The following is a 21,901-nucleotide window of genomic DNA, read 5'->3' on the forward strand; positions in this document are numbered from 1 at the left end:
CTCCAAACTCTAGGGTGTGCCGTTTCTGAAGAAGTCTTGAATTTTGTCACCTATTCCTTTTTTCCCGCCTCGATGTTTTTACCCGAACCTGTTTCGATCAGTCAATTCTTCATGAAGAGGATTAGATTTCTTTTCGACATCGATCTGGACCGTTGCTGATGTCTTCAAATTCATGAAGATACATAATTCTAGATAACACTTACCTTTATAAAACAAAGCACATAAATTTCGAAATTCAATTCAACGCTCTACTATCTGCTCAAGGTTTTCTGTGGTTTACCTTGAGACTGTGAGCAAATGCCAGATAGTAAAAAGGAAGTATTTAAATTTTTAGAGCCACAGCTCCAACTCACTTTTAATCCCTGACTGCTAGATCACTTTTACAATTGTTTTATCTCTTCCGAGTCGGGACGACTCTTTTTCTCCGGGGGAGTAATGTTACAAAGGGTGAAATCACCCGTTTTGTCCCCTTTTTAATGATCTAGTAGTCATCATAGATAAAAGACGTTTATAAACCTCTTATGTCTTTCAAAAGAATAAGGTTGCTGCGTCAACCAACATTCTTATGAAAACAGTCTGTCTCGGGACTTTAACAGGAGAGCTTCGTCACAAAATAAATCCTTTTTCTCTCTTAATTTTTCGCTTTGTAACAATATTGTAACGTGGCGTTTCAGAGTCACCCGTCACAAGGGCACACAACCGCTATTATTTCTAGTTTACGCGTCCTCAGCAGGGTACTCCAACCGAACTCGATACAAAATAGGCAATAACTACTTTTAACTAATTCTTTTTTTGTAAATCCTGTATTTCGCGCTTCGGCGCACGCTAATAAGGTACTTGAACGACAACGCCACCGACCACCGAGGGACCGATATCTGCCGTTTCCAGCTCTCGACGACTTCGCCTACCGACCGTCTAATCAGACTATACTGGCTACCTTGGTGCACTTCTATACACCTGGGGTAGCATCCACCCGAACCTTCCGTATCGCCTCGACTGCCGGTGAACAGGGAGATAAAAATCCTCCCAACGGCCGAGGGCACCGCTCCTCAAGGAGGAACCAGCCGCCCGCTCTATCGGATGCCGTAAGGATGGCGTGAAGGGCAGACCGTAACCTGCCAGTTTCCGACTTACCGGCCTGGTGCCGGACCGACCCCAAACCACTACGTTCAGATTAATGAAGCCATCGTTCCGAGGATCGACGTAGCCCTCCTGTTGGCAAGGACTAATTGTGTGGGTCATGGTTCACGGTTTAGCCAACCGTCTGACTGCACGACCTCGGGTATAGGCAGCCAGCTACTGCCTGTACAAAAGCTGGTGGAAGTGAATAGTGAGGCGTCACTCTCCACTCGGTAATTCTGACCGAGAGGCACCCTGTGTATGCCTCTGTCAAAGGAGTCCCCGATGATAGGCAACCTGGACAGTAAACTGAAGCAGCTATTAAATCGTACGAGTTGGTGTCAATGACGAAATCACGAGCAGCACATTACGCCACATTTCGCAAACGCATGACCACGCCGTAACCAATATTCGCCACAGGGGGATGGCCTATTTGCGGTGGGGGTTAACCAACCAATCAAAGGAAAGAAGAATCACCTCACGACAACCGCGAGATCGGCGAGCCGAACTCCGACCTCCTTCTATTCTACGCTTGACCTGCTGAGTGACAGCTACGAATTTCTGAATCCTCCCGATATAAGCTCTCGATCCTTCTTCCTCTACCGCTACCGTTTCTACCTTACTATCGTTTTGCTCTACCGTTAGATTCTTCCTATAAATTCAAGTCCTCTCCGTCTTTCCTGTTTTCCCTTGTTTAATATAAGTTTTATTTAAATTAGACTCAGTGTTGTGTGCCTGAGATCGTCTGTCAAGGTAAGGCTTCTGCCTCTATATTGTATCGTTACGAAGCTGCTCATAATTTCTATTCTTTCTTATGGTATTCATCGACATTACGTGAATCATGGTCCACCGATTAGAGTTGCAATAAGCCGCCGTATGACTGCATGATTTCAGTAGTTAATTATTTTTGTGTCTGAGCGACCTCGTAACTGCCGAATAATTAATTAATTCTTTTGTATTTATAACTTTTCTGATTATTTGTGAATTTCTATTAGCCTGCTTCTGTATTCTATATCGTCTTTTGAGCCTCATTGGCTTCACGTTTCATTTACTACTTTTTTGTAATAGTAGTGTGCCTTATATTTCATTTCTGTTATTGCTTATTATATTTTTATTTATTTTTGTGCCTATTGTATCGAGTTCCTTGGAGTACAACCGAGCGTAGAATCAGCCTCTGAATATTGCCGCACCTTTTTTCTATTGCTATTGGCAATTTCATATTATTTTTGCCTGTTATTCTTTTATCCGTATCTGGTTAAGTAAAGTTCTGCGTATTATTCTTGATTCTTTTGCACTGCGGTATATTTAGTGTATTTCATTATTTTGTGAACTCTCCGAATTTCTCACTCTCTCATAATTTTGTATTTTGTATTCTCTCAAAAGTTATGTTTAAAAATTCATTGTTCAATTCCTCAGGTCCGTAATCATTATAAATTATTGATTCTATCGTTTATGAATAATTCTACCGAAAATTATTTAGTCGATCGTTTACGCTACCGATTTTATATATTGTTAATGAATGTCAATCTCTCGTACTGGTTATAATCTATGGTAAATTCGTCGTATTTTCTACCGAGCTATCGTTACCTTGTTTTCTACCGATTGCAGTAGAGTTCTCTCGTTATTAATTGACAGAATAATAATTTTCGTAGCGTCATTTGCAACTTGGGTGAGATCACGTCGCCCAGTGATGTGTAGTTTAAGTAAATTCTTGCATTATATCGCTTCTCCCGACCTACGTTCATTTTTCTCTGTTAACTACAGTCTCTCGTTTCGAAACTACCGTTTAATTCTATTCTACCGAGATCTTCGTGAACAAGGATTGCTTATTTTATTAACTACCGCCGTCGATACCATTTCATCTGCCTGTCTCAACCGTGTAACCTTCCCGACAATATATGATCGATTGACCTGTTCATTTTTCCTGACTTGAGCTCATTCTTTATTTCATTATTTTCTTTGATTCTGTAATTATTGTGAGCTGCCTTGAATACCGCTACTCTACCAATTCGTGTGAGTACCTGAGCCTAGCCAGCCATACAACGGGTTCTCTATTTATTTTTCGTACGGTTTTGTGTTATTTTTATTAATTCGTATTATTGTTTGAAAATCGACGCTAACGCGTCTGGCGCCCAACATTATTGATTTTGTTATAGTTTAATATTCTGAATAAGTGGAGAATCGCGCTAAAGTGTCAACGGTAAGTCCTCCTCTGAGGGTAACAGAATTTAGCGTTACAATATATATTGTAACGGCGCACCAATTTATTCTATCGAGGGATATAAAATAATATGCTCGGTTACCCTACGGCGCAGTCACTAGCCTGAATAATTAGATATAGAGAGAGATAAGAAAAGAGAAAGATATGATTGTTGGGCGCCAGACGCACATGCGTCAAAAAATAGATAATTAGAGAAAAAGATATAGGTAAAGGTAAAGGTAATAGATAAAGGTAAGGTCAGGTTCTATGACGGTTTTGCACGGCTTGCTCAGTATAGACAAGATAATGGTAGAGGGCGGGGGTTGAATCCAATAGATAAAATAAGAAACAGGTGAAGCAGAAATAGTATCGAATATTTTGGTTAAGAAGCGGTAAATTTTATTAACAAGCAAATAACTGAAGAGATTGAGATACAATTAAGATAGATGCGATAATTAATTTACAGCCAGAGAAAAGTTAAGCGAGAGATTTAGCAAATAACAGAACGTTTTCCGAATAAGCGCGAGATATGCGTAGGCTCGCGATACTATGATTCGAGATAATAATTAATACGGTTTTATAATGAATATGCAGAACAGAAAAAGATATACGGTACTTAAATTAAGCATTGATCAAGTGAACCATAAACTGTGAGAAGCGATTATAAACACATGCGAAATACAAAAATTGTAATAGTTATCACATTACCAGAATTATCAGCGATATAACAGAGGCAGGGAATTATTAATTACAAGGTAAATTCAAGGAAACAGGTCAAGTAGTGTTCAGTGCCTGAGCGTCGTTTTGTGCCCGTGTCATTGCGATCTCCGTGCGAGCCGCGCTCGAACGATTCGTCTCCGCAGGGATGCCAAATCTCGCGTAGATGAGAAGGCGAGCGCGCATCACGCATTTTTTAAAACAGTCCAGTTAAGTCGTCCGTCTAGTGACGATCATGAGTGACGCCGTGCGTTCTCTCGTACCACGACCAAAAGACGAGAGGCCCAAATATACGCTCGTATACGTTCGCTCTACGGAGTAAGGTAGATGAGTGCGGCCCGAGTGTCTCTCATTCTACACGGGACCGAGTGCCCATACACACATACCAAGGGTCTTGCACCCTTTCATCATACAACGAGCCCGAGCGCTCTTGGTGTACTACCAACACCAATCATACTCTCATATACGTTCGCTCCTCGGAGTAAGGCAAACGCTAATCATACGAAATTCGATCGAATCGAATAAAACAAAAATCGCAGTACGAAACGCACTCGAGATCGCGGTGGCATGAGCCAAACGGGCTGTAACCGGCATATACCCATTCATATACACAATCGACACATGCTTTTATACGTTTACAAATACACGTTCATTCTTCGTGGGTTTTTATGCCGCAAGGCTTTTCCCACAAGAGCCAATAAACATTCATAATTCGATGGCTCAAACGCGAGAGTTTTTTATTCAAGAAAACCTCAACCTCTATCCTTCACACTAATAAAAAAAGGTTCAATTCAAAACTACGAGGCAACTTCGCCTATGAAGAAGCTTCGACTATACAAGTAGAGAATTATTATAAAATATAGATACTAACAGATAATACGTAGTCTTTAGTCTGCGGTGAGTGCGAGAAGACAAAGCGATAATGTTCGGTACGGTAAAAGATAATTTAAGATTTCGGCAAATAATATTCAAGCGAATTAATATGCAACATACGACGAACCGAAGAAACTACGAACAACTACGATCAGCGATATTAGCGAAGAAAATAATGAAAAAGATGTTATGCGATACGGCACAATACTCCAATGTCAAATGAACGACGAGCGGGACCACGCGGCGATGTAAGATCGCTCACGCGGTACACTCACTAAGATAAATTAATCAAAGGTACTAGGTAAAGAAACAGATAGGAATTAATCATAGAAAGTATAGCGAAATAGTAATGCTCAATAACCAAGATAAAAAATTGATCATTTAAGAGAACACGCTGCTATACAGCGATATTAGACATTTAGATATTCTAGAAGAGAAAGATAATAAAATAAAGCAATAGTCACTAACAATGCGTAAGTAATAGTCAACCAGTCGCGAAGTTACTTGCAATAAGAGGTAGAAAGGGACAAGATAAGAGATAATAGAGAATAAGGTACGAGCCCAGGTGGCTCACGCAGACCAACTGCAAGATAAAGAGAAAGAGAGAGATAAAGATACGATATATATTGCAAGTAATTTCGTGGCTTTACAAAATAGAAAAGGAACCTCACTTACGTAAAAGAAAATATAACAGGTACTAGAGAATGCGATACGATAGCGGTACGACGAACTTCGGTAGCGATAACAAGAACACGTCTGCTATTAACGAAAACTGAAGGTAGAGTTAGTACTAGCGGTATGATATAGCGACAGCGCTTTTTCTTAGAGTGAAAGCTGAACGTAGAGTGACGAGATGAGCGATGATCCTGATTTTCGTCGAGCTGCTGTCACGTGATTCTTCCTAAAATTTGCGGTATTTTAATTGGACCAGCAGGTCGCGTGGCCTGGTCCACGGGTAGGCGGCGATAATCCCTCGCCGCTTGTTTTTCTTTTCCCTCGACGACAGGTATCGAGGTATCGGGACGTCGGAAGGTGGTTAGAGATGTTTTCCTTCAGCTGTGCGGTATCGTTGGTGAGAGGGGAGGTCGTACTGCTCATGTGTTGCGATATTGAGGTGTGCGGCAATGTTACGTCACCGGTCCTTTGGACTTGCGACCGACTGTAACTCACTCCTTGCTTTACTGGTACTCCCCGTTGTAGCTATTTCGTCGGCGCTGCATCCCGGCCCTCGCTCATCGAAGCCCTCATGCCGGAACGATCTGGTGGTGGTGGCCCTCAACCCGGATCCCCACACTAGATCCACCAGATCCACGTGGTCAGCATATCATTAGCCTATTCCACGCCGCAGTCCTTCGATAAGACGGTTCGTGAAGAGAAAACCGTCTTCTATTGGATAGTCAACGACTTAGTAGATGTTAGGGTCGGTTCAGCTCCAGGCTGATAAGTATCGTCGACGGGAGGCTTTGTTGTGTTTTTGACGCACAGCCCTGTACGCCGCCTGACGATGCATCCGAGCGGTAGAAGCATTCGTTCGTGGTTCGGCTCCTGGCCGATAAGTCTCAAATAGTTGGAGGTGCTGTTTGTGCATCACGCACGACCCTGTTCGACAACTAGATAGGCATCCATCGGGAGTGGTTTCAGCGGTATTCGTTCGTCTGTAGTCGGTGGTGTCGATGTTGAGCTGGTACGTGACCCCTGTCAGGCAGTGTCCTGGTATCTTGACGCGAAGGTCTCGCGGATGGTTCTCGAAGAGCATTACAGAATTAGAAAATAGCATACAATTAGCTTAGTAAAGAGAATTCAACTTAAAGATAATTAGTCGTTCATTTTTGGAGTATTGGCCTCAGACGTGCTTTCGTTATTTTTAGCGATATCTGCACCTAGGGGAATGCGATAATTAAACAAAGTGACGGGGTACGAAATACCACGTCACAACTCCCCCCTCCTTACGGAGGACCGAGGAGGTCCTTTGCCATTAGGAAACCATTATGTTGACTACTTACTTTTGCATGTGACTAGATGATCGTTAGAGATGTTAGAGATAGTTGCGATAGATAGGATGGAAATTGAAAATCCATGCGATACTTGACTTAGTTGAGAGACTTTGGAGTACGGCTTGCTGACTCTTGGCGAAACATAGTTTTCCAAGTTCTACTGTTGACCTGATCGGTTGTGAGTGAAGGAAGCGAAAGGATGAGCTAAATTTTTGCGAGAAGGTAGAAAGTTGGTTGATTTGATTGCTTGTTTGAAGGGTGTTGTTGCAGAGGAGTCCAGACAATTTATGCGGTATAGAGCGATATTGAAATATTGGCCTCATGTAAGGTGTTATTCTGGGTAAAGCGACCAAAAAAAAATTTGTAAGCGTTATTGTTAAGATAATTGCGATAAAAGGAGTTTTGACCCCAAGTTGTCACTGCTTTAAATGACTAGACATCGCAACGATGACGCGGTAGAATTTAGGCGTTTATTTTACCGAGAGCGGGTTTCTTTAGTCTTTACTTCCTTCCATTTTGGAGAAGTCATGATGTTAAGGTCGAGTGGGCTTTTAATTGTTGGACGTTATTTTGTAATCGATTTGCGAGAGTGGGGGTTAATTGACCCCGTATCGGTGAATATGACAGAATTCAGGAGTGGATCGTGGGCGCACCGTGAGTGATTGGGTATAGGTGATAAGACGGTTCACTGTTACTACAGCAACGAGAAAATAATTGTGTAGCGGTAATAAGATGGTTTATTTACAAAAGCCTAGCGGCAAAAAAAAAGAACAATTTTGCGGTAAAAAAAAAAAATGCGATAATAAGAAAAATTGCGATACAAAAAAAATTTTTTTGCGGTAATAAAAAAATTGCAAAAAAAAATTGCGGTAATAAAAAAACAAAAAAAAGTTGCGGTAATAAAAAAAATTGAGAAAAAAAAATTGCGGTAATAAAAAAATTGAAAAAAAATTGCGGTAATAAAAAATTGAGAAAAAAAATTGCGGTAATAAAAATTGAAACGAAAAATTAGCGAAAGAAGAAAAAAAAGTTTGCGGAAGATAAAAAAACGGCCTTAAAATAAACGAAAATCGCGGTGGACGGGGCCGCCGCCGCGCCGGGTCCAATATATGTCTGGCTCCCCCGGTGGCGGTGGGGAGGTGCCCTGTTGCCTGCTGGGCACTTCGGGTGGCGGGTGGCACTCCGGGCACTCCGGGTGTGAATATCCGTAAATACCGCACTTGTAGCAAGCTCGGTCCTCGGGCACTCTATCCGCACACGCCGACACCCGGTGGCCGTATTGCTGGCAGATCCAGCACGAGCCGTACGGGGATCTGCCACCGACCACCGGTCGCGGGTACCTCGGCCTCACCGGTGAGACCGCGGGTGGTGTTGGCCGGGGGTTGGTGCTTGCCGCCCGGGGTGCGGCTCTCTCCCGGGAATGGTGGCGCTCGGGTGGGGTGGAGGCCCGTTTTACCCCCGTTGTCGGCGGCTGGCTGTCAACGGGGACCCTGGTCTCGTGGGTCTGGGTCCCTGTTGACCGCGTCTCGCAGATGGTCGGATGCTCCGCCTGAGTCCCGACCTCGTTCCGCCCGAGGCCGTTACCGGCCTGGGTACCCCGGGTGCTGTCGTCCGGGTGCGGGTGGATAATGGCGGCCTGTCGCAGGGCCCGGTAACTTTCCGCCCGGTCCTCCTGGACCTCCAGGGCGGCGGTCGTCAGATCCAGCCAAAAGGCCGGATGCTGACGCCTCAGCTGCTGCAGCAGCGGCTGGTGGCGAGCCAGCCTGGCCCAGCCCCTGGGTTCGGCCTCCGCCTCGGGGAACTGCGGCTCCTCGAACTCCCCCTCCGTCCCGCTGGAGTCGCTCATGCTCGAGTCGGTTGCGATATGGGTTGTTGCGGTATAAAAAATTGGTGCGAGAAGTATTTGCGGTATCTGCGAAAGTCAAGTCTAATTGTTACGATATGCCTTTAAATGCCCAATATGGGTTTTCCCAATCACCTTGTTGCTAACTACGTCGCTGAGTTCAACGACTACAGGGGAGATGGTTCTGGCAATGCGATATGGTCCATGGAATTTCTTAGCCAGTTTGGCGCTGTAATTTTGAGCAGCCGAAGAAAGAGTATGTTGGCGTTTTAATACTAGTTCTCCCACGGAGTACGGCTGGGTCCGATGACGGCGATTGTAATAACTGGCTTGTCGTTCAAACGCGTTAGCCAGGTTTTCGGCGACCCATTCCCGTAACAGTTGGAGGCGTTCCATACGCTCCTTCCAGAGCTCGGGACTCTGTCTTTCCACTTGTACGTCGCCGCTGGCTATTCGCCGAAGGGAATTTATTGGAACTGGTGTCCGACCGAGATTTAAGAACGCTGGACTCGTTTGGGCGGAAGTATGATATGCGGTATTGTAAGCGAAACGAAAGTCGGGGAGGTGTAGGTCCCACTCACGGTGTTCTTGCTCGAGGAAAGCGATAATCATGGTTTTTAACACGCGGTTGACTCGTTCTACGGGATTGGCTTGAGGGTGATATGGTGGCGTCGTCGTGTGGGTTACGTGGTAGGTATCGGCAAGTTCTTTTATGGATTTGTTTACGAATTCGGTGCCATTGTCATTCAGTAGTACTTGGGGGGTGCCCCAGCGTGATGCGATTAAATCGGTGAAGGCGTCACTAATATTACGACCGGTAGCCTTGCGCAAAGGGCCAATCTCGACCCACTTCGTAAACAGGTCCTGGAAGACAAGGAGATAGGCGTAGCCCGAGCGACTGGGAGGGAATGGACCCATTATGTCGGCGGCGACTACTGTCCACGGTTGTTCGATGACCCTACGTCCCATTAAACCTGCTGGGGCCCGTTGGTCCACCTTGCTTCGCTGACAGGCGTCACAACGCTTGATGTGTTGGACCACGTCGTGATACATTTTGGGCCAATAGTATGCGAGAGCTAATCTGCGGTAAGACTTGTCGACACCTAGGTGACCGGCCTGGGGGTCACTATGTGCTTCTTGCAAGGCGCGAGAATGAAGATTTGCGGGTAGGACTAGTTTCCAAGCATCTAGATCCTGAACTAGAGTACCGATTATTGGATCTTCGCGATAAAAATATAACTTGTCCCCATCTATTTTCCAACGCGGAAATTTCTTAGGTTGCGATATTACTTCGGCTCTACGACGATCGTACCAGGGGTCATCCGACGGTATTATAACGGCGGCTACTTCGGGGATGCGGGATAGTGCGTCAGGAACTACGTTTAGCGCACCTTTACGGTGGATGATTTCGAAATCATAACTAAGTAGCTCGAGAGCCCAACGAGCCAATCTTCCCGTGGGGTTTTTGAGATTATGGAGCCACCTTAGACTACTATGATCGGTAATGACGGTAAAATGGTAGCCCTCAATATAAGCGCGATATTTCTGTATGGCCCATAACACGGCGAGACATTCCAGTTCGGTCACTGAATATTTTCTTTCGGCGTCCGATAGGGTTCGACTGGCATACGCGATAACACGCTCCGCGCCATCTTGAGTCTGGGTTAATACTGCCCCGACCCCGACATTACTAGCATCCGTGTGTAAGACAAAAGGTACTTCAAAATTCGGGTAGGCTAATGTTGGTGCGGTAGTTAAATGGGTTCGAATTTCATCGAATGCGGTATTTTGTTCCTGATCCCAAATCCAGTCCTGAGATTTCTTTAAAAGCCTAGTTAACGGTTCGGTAATTGAAGCGAACTTGGGAATAAAGCGACGATACCAAGATGCCATTCCTAGAACGCGTCGGACTAATTTGACGTTAGTCGGTACTGGATAGTTAACTACAGGCGAGACTTTACCCGGGTCTATTTGCAAGCCGTGTTCATTTACGAGAAAACCGAGGTACTTGACCTCCGAGCGACAAAACTTACTCTTTTCAGGGTTGACGGTTAATCCTGCGGAATAAATGACGTGTAAGACATGTTTGAGCCAGTGAAGGTGCTCGTCAAAAGTTTTAGTAGCTATTATTATATCATCCAGGTACGCAAACGCATGTGGATCCATATCCGGTCCTATTAATCTATCTAATAGCCTCTGAAACGTGGCCGGCGCTCCGGTTAGGCCAAAAGGCATCCTAGTGAAATGAAATAGTCCTTTCCCGGGGACTATGAATGCGGTAATTTCACGACTGTCTTCGGTAAGCGGAATTTGATAATACGCCTGGCTAAGGTCGATGGTCGAGATATAGCGAGCTGAACGAAGCTTATCCAGGATACTGTCCATTCTAGGCAGAGGGTACGCGTCTTTCTTAGATACCTGATTGACTTTGCGGAAATCTATGCAGAAGCGATAAGAACCATTTGGCTTCTTTACCATTACTATGGGGCTAGCCCATGCGCTATGAGATGGTTCGATGATACCGGCTGCTAGCATTTTGCCTACCTCTTCGTCTATAGCCTCCTGTATTTTAGGCGATACGCGGTAAGATCTCTGGCGGATCGCGAGAGCGTTCCCTACGTCAATTCGATGGGAAGTGAGCTTGGTTACTCCAATGTGTTCAGGCATAGGCGGTATCTCGGACTTCATAAAGGCTGCTAATTTGAGAGTTTGCTGTTCCGATAAGGTGACTAAACCATTGCAACAAGGATTGGCAGCTACGCGTGGATCATTATCGAATGTGTAAATACGCTTAGGGTCATCCTGGAAACGCCAGGTCAATGCGGCAAAATTCACTACGATCCCGAATATCCGAATGAAGTCTAACCCAATGATACAAGAGAAGCTAAGACTGGGCACTAGACGAGCGGGAATATTATGGTAAACCCCTCGTAGCATGACCGGTAAGCCCACCTCACCGGTAATCTGTGCCTCCTGTCCGGCGGCCATTTTGACCGGACCTAAGCGAGACGGTAAAATTGGAAGATTTAAAGCGGTAACTAGCGATATAGCCTCTGGGCCAAGAAGGGTGCGAGAAGAGCCACAATCAAATAATGCTGCGACTGGTTGCGATAAAATTTCGAAGTTGAGAAACAATAGCGGAATTCTAGCGGGCGCTTGGATCGGATTACAAAAATCTAACGATTCGGGTGACGGAGGGGTTTCCGCGGTTCCCCGTTCGTGCGGCTCCATCACTGGTTTCCCGCACACCGATTCGGGCACGTCACCTTAGTATATCCGACTTTGCCACATCGGAAACAGTATAGACCGGTCGCGGGTTCGGGACAATTCGCATATCGGTGACCGGGTTTTCTACACCTGTAGCAGATCAGCGTACCTTTCGGGCTCGGCAGAAAGGGGTTGCCGGCGAACTCAGGAGAGTTATTCGCGATGCCCGCGGTATCCGTCTGAGCCGTGGTAGCGGTAGGAGTGGTTGGCGCACTGGTATCGTTTCGACTATTGAATCAGGGGGTCTTAGCTCGCGGTTGTGCACTTCGACCGTTGGGTCGGTTACCCTGTGTCCCACGATTAGGTGTTGATTGAGCGAATTGGGTCGCGTTGGCCATTTCCGTCTCGGGTTCTGGGCCTTCCTCGAAAAAGTTAATTGCTGCGAAATTATTGCGAGAAGGCCTTGGATTTCTTTGCCCGCAGTAAGCTAATTCGGGTAGTACCGATCGTTCCGGGGTTGGCGGTGCTTGATAATTATTTGCTACGCGGAAGCTGATTTCTATCCGACTCGCAATGTCTTCTAATTGATCAAGGTCCTGTAATTCGTCTCGTCGAATTGCAACCTGTAATCGCGGTAATAAGTTGCGGTATGCGTAATCTAGCTGTTCCTCTTCCGACCACGCGGGCCTCAATCTGTCGAAATACGCTCTCATATATGTTAAATAATCGGCGACTGACTCGAATTCGCCCTGGGTTCGTCTACGAATTTCCTCCCTCAATGCGAACTGCAATTCCGGATTGACAAATCTACGGCGCCACGCGGCTTTAAATTCTGCAAAAGAATGCCACGCTTCGCGTTTGTTGCGAAACCAATAAATTGCGACACCTGACAAGAAGAAGGGGATGCTATTTAAAATATCCTCGTCGCGAATGTTAATGAGCGATCGGCCCTCGTCTATACGTGCGAGAAATGCTTCGGCGTCCTCGTTACGCGTTCCCGAAAACTTGAGATTCCATTTCCTCATAACTTCATACGCTGCTAACGCTGTCGGTCTAGACGGTGATGCGAAGTTGCTGTTCATGCTCGGTCGCGGGAAGTTATATTGGCTGTCCTCGAAACCCTGGTTGCGGAAGGCAGGTCTCCGCAGCGGCGGTGCGTCGCGATATTCATAAGGTGGAGAATTCCCTGTGCGGTAGTCAAATGGTTGCGGATTCGCCGGGTGATACTCCCGTGATCTCAAAGGCGGCTGCTAAACGGGCGCCGGCTTAGCCGGTGCGTCATTGCCGGGAAGGAATTCTGGCGGTATATTTCGCGGGCTAATTCGGCTAGGTTGTGGTTCCGGTGGCTGCTTCCGAATCGCGCCAGTTGCTGACGTATCGGGGTTACGGTTCGACGGTCGCGTCACGTCACGATTTTCCTCGTCGGTATAAGACGCGGGGTTGATCGGTTGCGTCTGCGTACGTAACGTCACACTGTCGCTGTCGTCTGTCGGTGTAGCCATATAAACATCGTCCAGAGCAGGGGGGTCGTCCATGCTTAGGCCGTGTTGTTTACAGTAATTCGTCAACCGCTGACGACGGACCGGTAATATACCTGCTATTGACAACGAGCGTCCTTCTAACTCGGTGTTTAACTCGGCGTCGGTCAAGGAGTCTACCCACGCCTTAGCGGACGTGTGTATTGACATAAGAAGTATTGACTAGCGATAGGTGACCCGAAGAGAAAGAAATTGCGGTATTGACAGATTATTGAATCGGTTAACTAGCGTGACCCTGTAAAGCCGGAAACTGCGATATAAACAACGGAAGATTAGGACTTCCGTTTCCGTTTGAATGTGAGTGACAGGTGTGCGAAAGAGTGCGAGAGAAAAGGCGAGAATTTAGCAGGATAGCAAAGGTGAGGAGAAAAGGAAATAGGGCAGAGAAGGAGCGGGAAAGACATAGACGGGAGGTCGGGTGAAGGGAATAGGGAGGCAGGGATAGAAGGGAAGGGCGGGTGAAAAAGAAAGAAGGGGGAGAGTTTTGAGGTTAGGCAGAAAGAGCTGGCGGACGGCAACGATTCGGATAAGATAGGAAGAGGCAGTGACACCTAGGGAGTAAGAAGGGGGATAGAGTAGACAGGTAGGCGGCGGATAGATAAGGTAGGGAGCGGTGAAGGAGAGAAAGAGTATGAGTAACGCGGGTGGCCAAAAAGAAGGGGCGAACAGCGAAGAGGAGGAGAAAAAGAAAGGTAGGCCGGGGGCAGTAGCAGCGTTAGGGAGGGATAGGAGGCATAGCCTGGGATCGGCGACGGTGCTAGACTTATGGAAGAGAAAGCGGGAGGAGGAAGGGGAAAAAGGGGAGGAGGAGGTAGACGGGTTGCAGGAAAGAGAAAGAGTATTTGGGAAAAGCAGGAAAGTGCACCGGTCGCCGGAGGGTAAGGCAGGGGAGGAAGGGAAGGCAGAGGGAGGGGGTATACAAGATATGCTAAGGTTGATTAGGGAAGAGCTAAAGATAGGTCTAGAGGAGGTCAAAGGGCAGGGAAGGGGGATCAGGGAAGAAATGGAAAAGATTAAAGGCGAAATGACTAGAAGGGAAGAGCAGTGGGAAGTAGAGAGGGGGGAGATGAAGGAAATGATAAGGGATCTAGGTAAAAGACTAGAAGAGGTAGAAGAGCGGAGAGGGGGGGAGATGGAAAGGGTAAAGGAGAGGCTGTTAGAATTAGAAAAGAAGAGTGCAGAAGGAGGGGGAGAAAGGCAGGTACAGGGGAATGCGGAAGTGGCGCAGGTAGCAATAGATAGATTAAAAGAGATGGAGTGGGCCATAGAGAGGAAAGAAAGGGAAGAAAGAAGGGGAAATATAGTAGTGAGAGGAGCGAGACTTGAGAAGGGAAGAGAAAAGGAAGAGTTGAAAAAGATTTTGCAGCTGATAGGGGTAGAGGTCGAGGTAAAGGATATGTGGGAGGTAGGCGCGAAAAAGGGGGGAGAAAAGGGGATATAGATAGCAAGACTAGGAAATAGGGAGCAAAAGAAGCAGGTAATGGGAAGAAAAAGCCTACTCAAAGGGAGGGAGGAGAGAATAGACGAGGATCTCACCTGGGCAGAGAGAAGAATGAAATGGAAGTTGAGGGAGATAGCAGCTAGTGAGGAGAGAAGGGGAAACAGAGTAAGAATAGGGTATGCAAGGATCTGGATAGAAGGGAAAATGTGGAAGTGGGATGAGATAGGAGAGGTGCTTAGAGATGGTACAGGGAGAGCGAGGGAAGGGGGGCAAAGGGAGGGGAGGGGAAAAGTAGGGGAAAGCGATAGGGAAAGGTCAGCAAGCGAGGAAAGACAAGAGGGAAGTACAGAAGCACAGGGAAGGGTACGTAGTGAAAGGCGGTCGGGGGAATGGGTAGTGGGGGGGGACAGAGGCAGGTGGGGAGGGAGATAAGGAGGAGAGAGAGGGGAGTAGGCGAGACAGTAAGGGAGGGGTGGAAAGTAGCTTTTTGGAATGTGGCGGGGCTCGCGAGAAAGGATGAAGATTTCTGGAGGGGGCTAGGGGAGTGGGATGTAATATTTCTAATGGAGACATGGATAGAAAAGAAGGGGTGGGAAAGGATTAGAAATAAGTTGCCAGTAGGGTATAAATGGGAAGTGCAGTATGCGGTGCGAAAAAATAGGAAGGGAAGAGCAATAGGCGGAATGCTGTCAGGGGTAAGAAGGGAGATAGTAAGTGGGGAGGGAGGGAGGGAAGAGGTAAAAGAGGGCATGATAGCAAGGAAAATAAGTGTAGGGGGGGAAAAATGGGTAGTAGTAGGAATATACATAAATGGGGACCTAAAAGAGAAGATAGGGGAATTGAAGGAGCGGGCAGAAGAGATAGAGGGAGGGGTAAAAGTGTTAGTGGGGGGTGATTTTAATGCCAGGACAGGGCAGGAGGGGGGAGGATGCTGGGGAGAAGGAGAGGAGGAGAGTAGGAGTAGGAAATCAAAGGACAGGAAAATAAACTCGGAAGGTAGGCAGCTGGTGCAATTTTTAGAGGAGACAGGATGGGCAATAATGAACGGGAACATAGAGGGGGATGAGGAGGGGGAATTTACGTATGTAGGAGGGGCAGGGGTGACAGTGATAGACTACGCTATAGGAGACATCGAGGTGAGGGATAGGGTCAAAAGGATAGAGATTGGGGATAGGGTTGACTCGGATCATCACCCGGTAATAGTGTGGTTGAGGGGGGCAGTGGCTAGGACAAGGAAGGGAAAAAGAGTAGGGGAAACTAGTAGAGGAGACTGGACGGAGGAGGGTAGGATGAGGTTTAAAACAGAAGTCAAATGGGAGGGGATAGGAGAAGTGGATGTAGGGAAAGAGATAGAGAAAAGAATAAGGGAGTTTAGACGAGCCTTAGATGTTGGAGGGAGGGGGAGGGAAGCGAAAAAGGGATGGTGGGATGAGGAATGTAGGCGAAAAAAAGCGGAAGTTAGGCAGAGTCTAAGGAAATGGAGAAAGGGGGAGGGAGAAGGGGACGCGTATAGAAAGGGAAGAAGGGAATATAATAGGCTATGCGAGGAGAGAAAAAAGAAAGAAAATGAGGGATTCATAAAAGAAGCAGCGGAAGCAAAGACAGAAAGCAAGGTATGGGAGATAGTTAATAGGGAAAGAAAGAAGTGGAAGAGGGTGAATGAAGAAATAGGAGATCAGGAGTGGAGGGAGTATTTCATGGGATTATTAGGCGGGGTAGAAAGCAAGGTAACAGAAGGCGGGGAGTCGGTAAATAGGAAGGGGGACGGGGAAGGGGAGCTGCAGAGGGAAGAGATTAGAAAGGTGATAGGAAAGCTGAGGGATGGAAAGGCACCAGGGGGGGATGGAATAGTTAGCGAGGTATGGAGGTATGGGGGGGAAGAAATGGAGCAGTGGATATGGAAAACATGTAACAGAGTTTGGGTGGGGGAGGGCTGGCCAGAGGATTGGAGGGAGGGATTGATAGCGCCGATAGTTAAGAAGGGGGAGGGGAAAAGGGTAGAAGAGTATAGGGGGGTGACTTTGATGCCAACTCTATACAAGGTGTATGCGATGGCATTAGCGGATAGGTTAGAAAGAGAGGTAGAAGAAAAGGGCTTGATACCACAAAACCAAACGGGTTTCAGAAAAGGCATGGGCACCATTGACAATATATACGTACTGAATTATTTAATCAATAGGCAGGTGGGAAAGGATAAGGGAAAGATGGTGGCGTTTTTTGTGGACCTGAAAGCTGCTTTTGATTCAGTGAACAGGAAGGTGCTGTGGGAGACTATGGAAAGGAGAGGGGTGAGGGAAGGGCTAAGGGTAAGGATAGAGGAAATTTACAAGGAAACAAAGAGTCGAGTAAGGAGCGGGGGAAAGCTAGGAGAGGCGTTTTGGACAGCGAGGGGGGTAAGGCAGGGATGTCCGCTCAGTCCGCTTGTGTTCAACCTGCTGCTGGCGGACTTAGAAGAGGAAATGGGGAGAGGGAGAAGGGTTGGGGGGGTGGAGTCAGCCGGCGGCAGGGTATGCACTTTAGCCTATGCAGATGATATAGTGTTACTAGCGGAAAGTGAAGAGGAAATGGAGGTAATGATTAGGAAGTTAGAAAGGTATATGGATAGGAAAAGGCTGACGGTAAATGTAGGGAAATCAAAGATTATGAGATTTAGGAAAGGAGGCGGTAGAAGGAAAAACATAGATTGGAGATGGAAAGGGAAAAGGATAGAGGAGGTGAAAGAGTTCAGCTATTTAGGGTATAGAGTAAAGTGCAATGGGGGACAGGAAGCACAGGTGAAAGAGAGAGTACGGAAGGCAGGGGTAGTAATGAGGCAGGTATGGGGAATAGGAAAAAGAAGGTTTGGGAGGGATTGGGAAAAAAGGATTTGGTTATTTGACAGGCTAGTATGGACGGTAATAGAGTATGCATCGGAGATATGGGGGCGGAGGGAGTGGAGGGCGGTCGAGGCGGTACAGGATAGATTTTTGAGATGGACATTAGGAGTGGATGGGAGAACACCGGGATATCTAGTAAGGGAGGAACTACAGAGGGAGAAACTAAGGATTAGGGCAGGGAGAAGGGCATGGAATTTTGAAAGGAAGCTGGAGCGAGGGGAGGGTAGCGAGTTAGCTAGGAGATGCTGGGAAGAGATAAGGGACAAGGCAGAAGCTGGGAGGCAGGGATCGAGGTGGGAAAGAGAAAGGGAAAGTTTCTTTGCGGAAAGGGGAGTAGAGAGTAGAGAGGTAGTCGCGAGAAGGGAGAGGGGCGAGATGGAGTTTAGGGAAATAGAGGAGAGAGAGAGGGAAGAACAGAGAAAAGAGAGGTGGGAGAAAATAAGGGAATCGAGGTACAACAGATGGTACAGGCTAGTGAAAGGAGAAGGGATACCAGGATATCTGGGAAAGGGATGGGGAGAAAGCAGGTGGATAAGGGTGGCAAGATTTAGGTTAGGAAGCGAGATGAAGGAGGCAAGGTACTGGGAAGAAGAGGAAAAGAGAAGGTGTAGGGTGTGCGGGGGGGAGGAGGAAACATGGGAGCACGTATGGGAAAGGTGCGTAGGCTGGGATAGAAGGGAGGAAAGCTGGCAGGAGGTGGTGAGGGAGATGTTAGGTGAGGAGGGGGTGGGAGAAGTCTGGATGAGAGAATTGGAAAGGATCAGGGATGTACAAGAGAATGAAAGAGTGAGAGATGAATGGGAAATGGAAGTCGATTAGGATAAGGACGAATTAGGGAATAGAATAAGGTAAAATAGGATAAGGTTAAGTAAAGATAAGGATAAAAAGTAAGAAAAGGATAAGAGGGAAAGTAAGGGAATGGCAAGGCAATGGCACAGGACACAGGCAATTAGAAATTAAGTAAATTAAGTAAGGATAAGGTAGGAAGTAAGAATTAGGGTAAGAATAGGTTAAGAAAACATGTAAAAAGAAAAAAAAATATTGTAAAGGAAGAGGAAAAGGGAAGTCCTTGTAACCCCAAGGGGAACAATAAAGATTACTACTACTACTACTACTACAACGGAAGATTATATTATCCTACCCAAGCCAAAGGTTTCACAATAAATTTTGTTATGCAAGAAGGTTAATATGGTGACCTCGCTGAAGAAACCAAAACACCGCGATCTAGCGAATCGATAACAAGTTTGATTACAACAAGGGATCACCCTTGCCATACACTAGACTGAGCAGTTTATAAGGTCAGGATGTTTAGGTCGTATCGTATTATCCCTGAGTTTTTCTATTGATATTATTCGAGAGGTCCGTCGGTTAATCTCTGCGGTATCCAAGTGTTTTTATGTTCGCGATAGTTATGGCAGTTATGTTGTGCGATATTTAAATATTTTTCGACCTTGCGTTATGGATGGCGGTTAAGCCGTGCGATATTTAGATAATTTTCGGATTTGCGTTATTGATGGCGGTTAAGCCGTGCGATATTTAGATAATTTTTGAATTTGCTTTATTGATGGCGGTTAAGCCGTGCGATATTTAAATAGTTTTCAATTTTCGATATTTTAATTTAGCGATATCTAGGCTGTATTCGGTTGCAATATGGAATTCTAATATTCAAACTTTGGTTTATATCCAATCTTGGTCGCGGTAATCAATTAAGTTAAATATGTTGCTCAATTGTCTGAGTTCCTTGCAATTTTGTCAATTTTTGGGGTTTCTGGGGTTCGTGTTCGGTCTCTTACTTTTCTCTGGTGCTTTGACAATATACGATAAAATTTGCTTCCACCTTTGAATAAGATAATCCCTCTTTATTGGCGTGGCCCCACGTTGGGCGCCATTTTGTAACCAATTTTGATTTTGAGGGTAAAAACGATACAACGATAATTGGTTACCCTACGGCGCAGTCACTAACCTAACTAATTAGATAGAGAGAGATACTAAGGGAGAAAGATACGATTGTCGGGCGCCAGACGCACATGCGTCAAAAATAGATAATTAGAGAAAAAGACAAAGGTAAAGGTAAAGGTAATAGATAAAGGTAAGGTCAGGTTCTACGACGGTTTTGCACAGTTCGCCCAGAGAGACAAGATAATGGTAGAGGGGCGGAGTCGAATCCAATAGATAAAATAAGAAACAGGTGAAACAGGAATAATATCAAATATATTAAACAAGAAGCGATAAGTTTACTGACAAGCAAGTAGCTGAAGAGATTGCGATACAAGTACGATAAATGCGATAATTAACAATATTTACAGCCAGAGAAAGGTTAAGCGAGAGAGTTAACAAATAACGGAACGTTTTCCGAATAAGCGGGAAATATGCGTAAGCTCGCGATACTAAAGGTAATGATTAACATGGTTTTAAGATAGATAGGCAGAACAGAAAAGATATACTGTACTTAAATTAAGCGGTAAGCAAATAAATCATAAAATATGAGAAGCGATTATAAACACATGCGAAATACAACAATTGTAATGGTTGTCACATTACCAGAATGATCAGAAATAGGCAGACAGGGAATTATGAATTACAAGGTAAATTCAAGTGACAGGTCAAATAGAAAATTATCATAAAGTATAGAGAATAACAGATAATACGTAGTCTATAGTTTGCGGTAAGTGCGAGAGAAAGAGAGATAATATTCGGTACGATAAAAGGCAATTCAAGATAAGACAGACAATATTCAAGATAATTAATATGCAACGTACGGCAAACCAAATAGACTACGGACAACTACGATCAGCGATATTAGCGAAGAAAATAATGAAAAAGATGTTATGCGATACGGCACAATACTCCAATGTCAAATGAACGACGAGCGGGACCGCGCAGCGATATAAGATCGCTCCCGCGGTACTCTCACTAAGATACGATAATCAACGATAATAGGTAAAGAGACAGATAGAAACTAATCAGAGAAAATATAACAAAATAGCAATGCTCAGTAGCTAAGATAAAAATTGATCCTTTAACGGAACGCGCTGCTAGACAGCGATATTAGACATCCAAATATCCCAGAAGAGAAAGATAATAAGATAAAGCGATAGTCACTACAATGCGTAAGTAATAGTCAACCAGTCGCGAAGTTACTTGCAATAAAACAGAGAAAGGGACAAGATAAGAGATAAGAGAGAATAAGGTACGAGCCCAGGTGGCTCAAGCAGACCAACTGCAGATAAAGAGAAAAGACACGAGCCCAATTGGCTCAAGCAGACCAACTGCAAGGTAAAGAGAGAAAGAGATAAAGGTAAAGGTACGATATATTGCAAGTAATCTCGTGGCTTCACAAAATAGAAAAGGAACCTCCCTCACGTGAAAGAAGATAGAAACTGGTATAGAATACGATATAGATGCGATAATGATACGAGAAACTTTCTAACGAGAACACGTCTGTTTACTGCGAAAACTGAACGTAGAGTGACGAGATGAGCGATGATCCTGATTTTCGTCGAGCTGCTGTCATGTGATTCTTCCTAAAATTTGCGGTATTTTAATTGGACCAGCAGGTCGCGTGGCCTGGTCCACGGGTAGGCGGCGATAATCCCTCGCCGCTTGTTTTTCTTTTCCCTCGACGACAGGTATCGAGGTATCGGGACGTCGGAAGGTGGTTAGAGATGTTTTCCTTCAGCTGTGCGGTATCGTTGGTGAGAGGGGAGGTCGTACTGCTCATGTGTTGCGATATTGAGGTGTGCGGCAATGTTACGTCACCGGTCCTTTGGACTTGCGACCGACTGTAACTCACTCCTTGCTTTACTGGTACTCCCCGTTGTAGCTATTTCGTCGGCGCTGCATCCCGGCCCTCGCTCATCGAAGCCCTCATGCCGGAACGATCTGGTGGTGGTGGCCCTCAACCCGGATCCCCACACTAGATCCACCAGATCCACGTGGTCAGCATATCATTAGCCTATTCCACGCCGCAGTCCTTCGATAAGACGGTTCGTGAAGAGAAAACCGTCTTCTATTGGATAGTCAACGACTTAGTAGATGTTAGGGTCGGTTCAGCTCCAGGCTGATAAGTATCGTCGACGGGAGGCTTTGTTGT

The 21,901-nt window shown here is 45.8% G+C and overlaps 1 protein-coding gene and 1 long non-coding RNA gene across 2 annotated transcripts in view; one reads left to right on the plus strand and one right to left on the minus strand.

Moving 5' to 3' along the window:
• The window catches only part of LOC124300690 (glutamate receptor ionotropic, NMDA 2B), a 1,918,249-nt gene that overhangs the window by 925,676 nt on the left and 970,672 nt on the right, over positions 1 to 21,901 (plus strand). The window lies entirely within an intron of this gene.
• On the minus strand, positions 443 to 21,252 carry LOC124300703 (uncharacterized). The gene is made up of 3 exons (XR_006907288.1): positions 21,240 to 21,252; positions 5,637 to 5,639; positions 443 to 601 (listed from the first exon to the last, which is right to left on the minus strand). It is a non-coding gene; the product is annotated as an uncharacterized LOC124300703 (long non-coding RNA).

This window comes from Neodiprion virginianus, chromosome 3, assembly GCF_021901495.1.
Source record: "Neodiprion virginianus isolate iyNeoVirg1 chromosome 3, iyNeoVirg1.1, whole genome shotgun sequence".
NCBI lineage: Eukaryota > Metazoa > Arthropoda > Insecta > Hymenoptera > Diprionidae > Neodiprion > Neodiprion virginianus.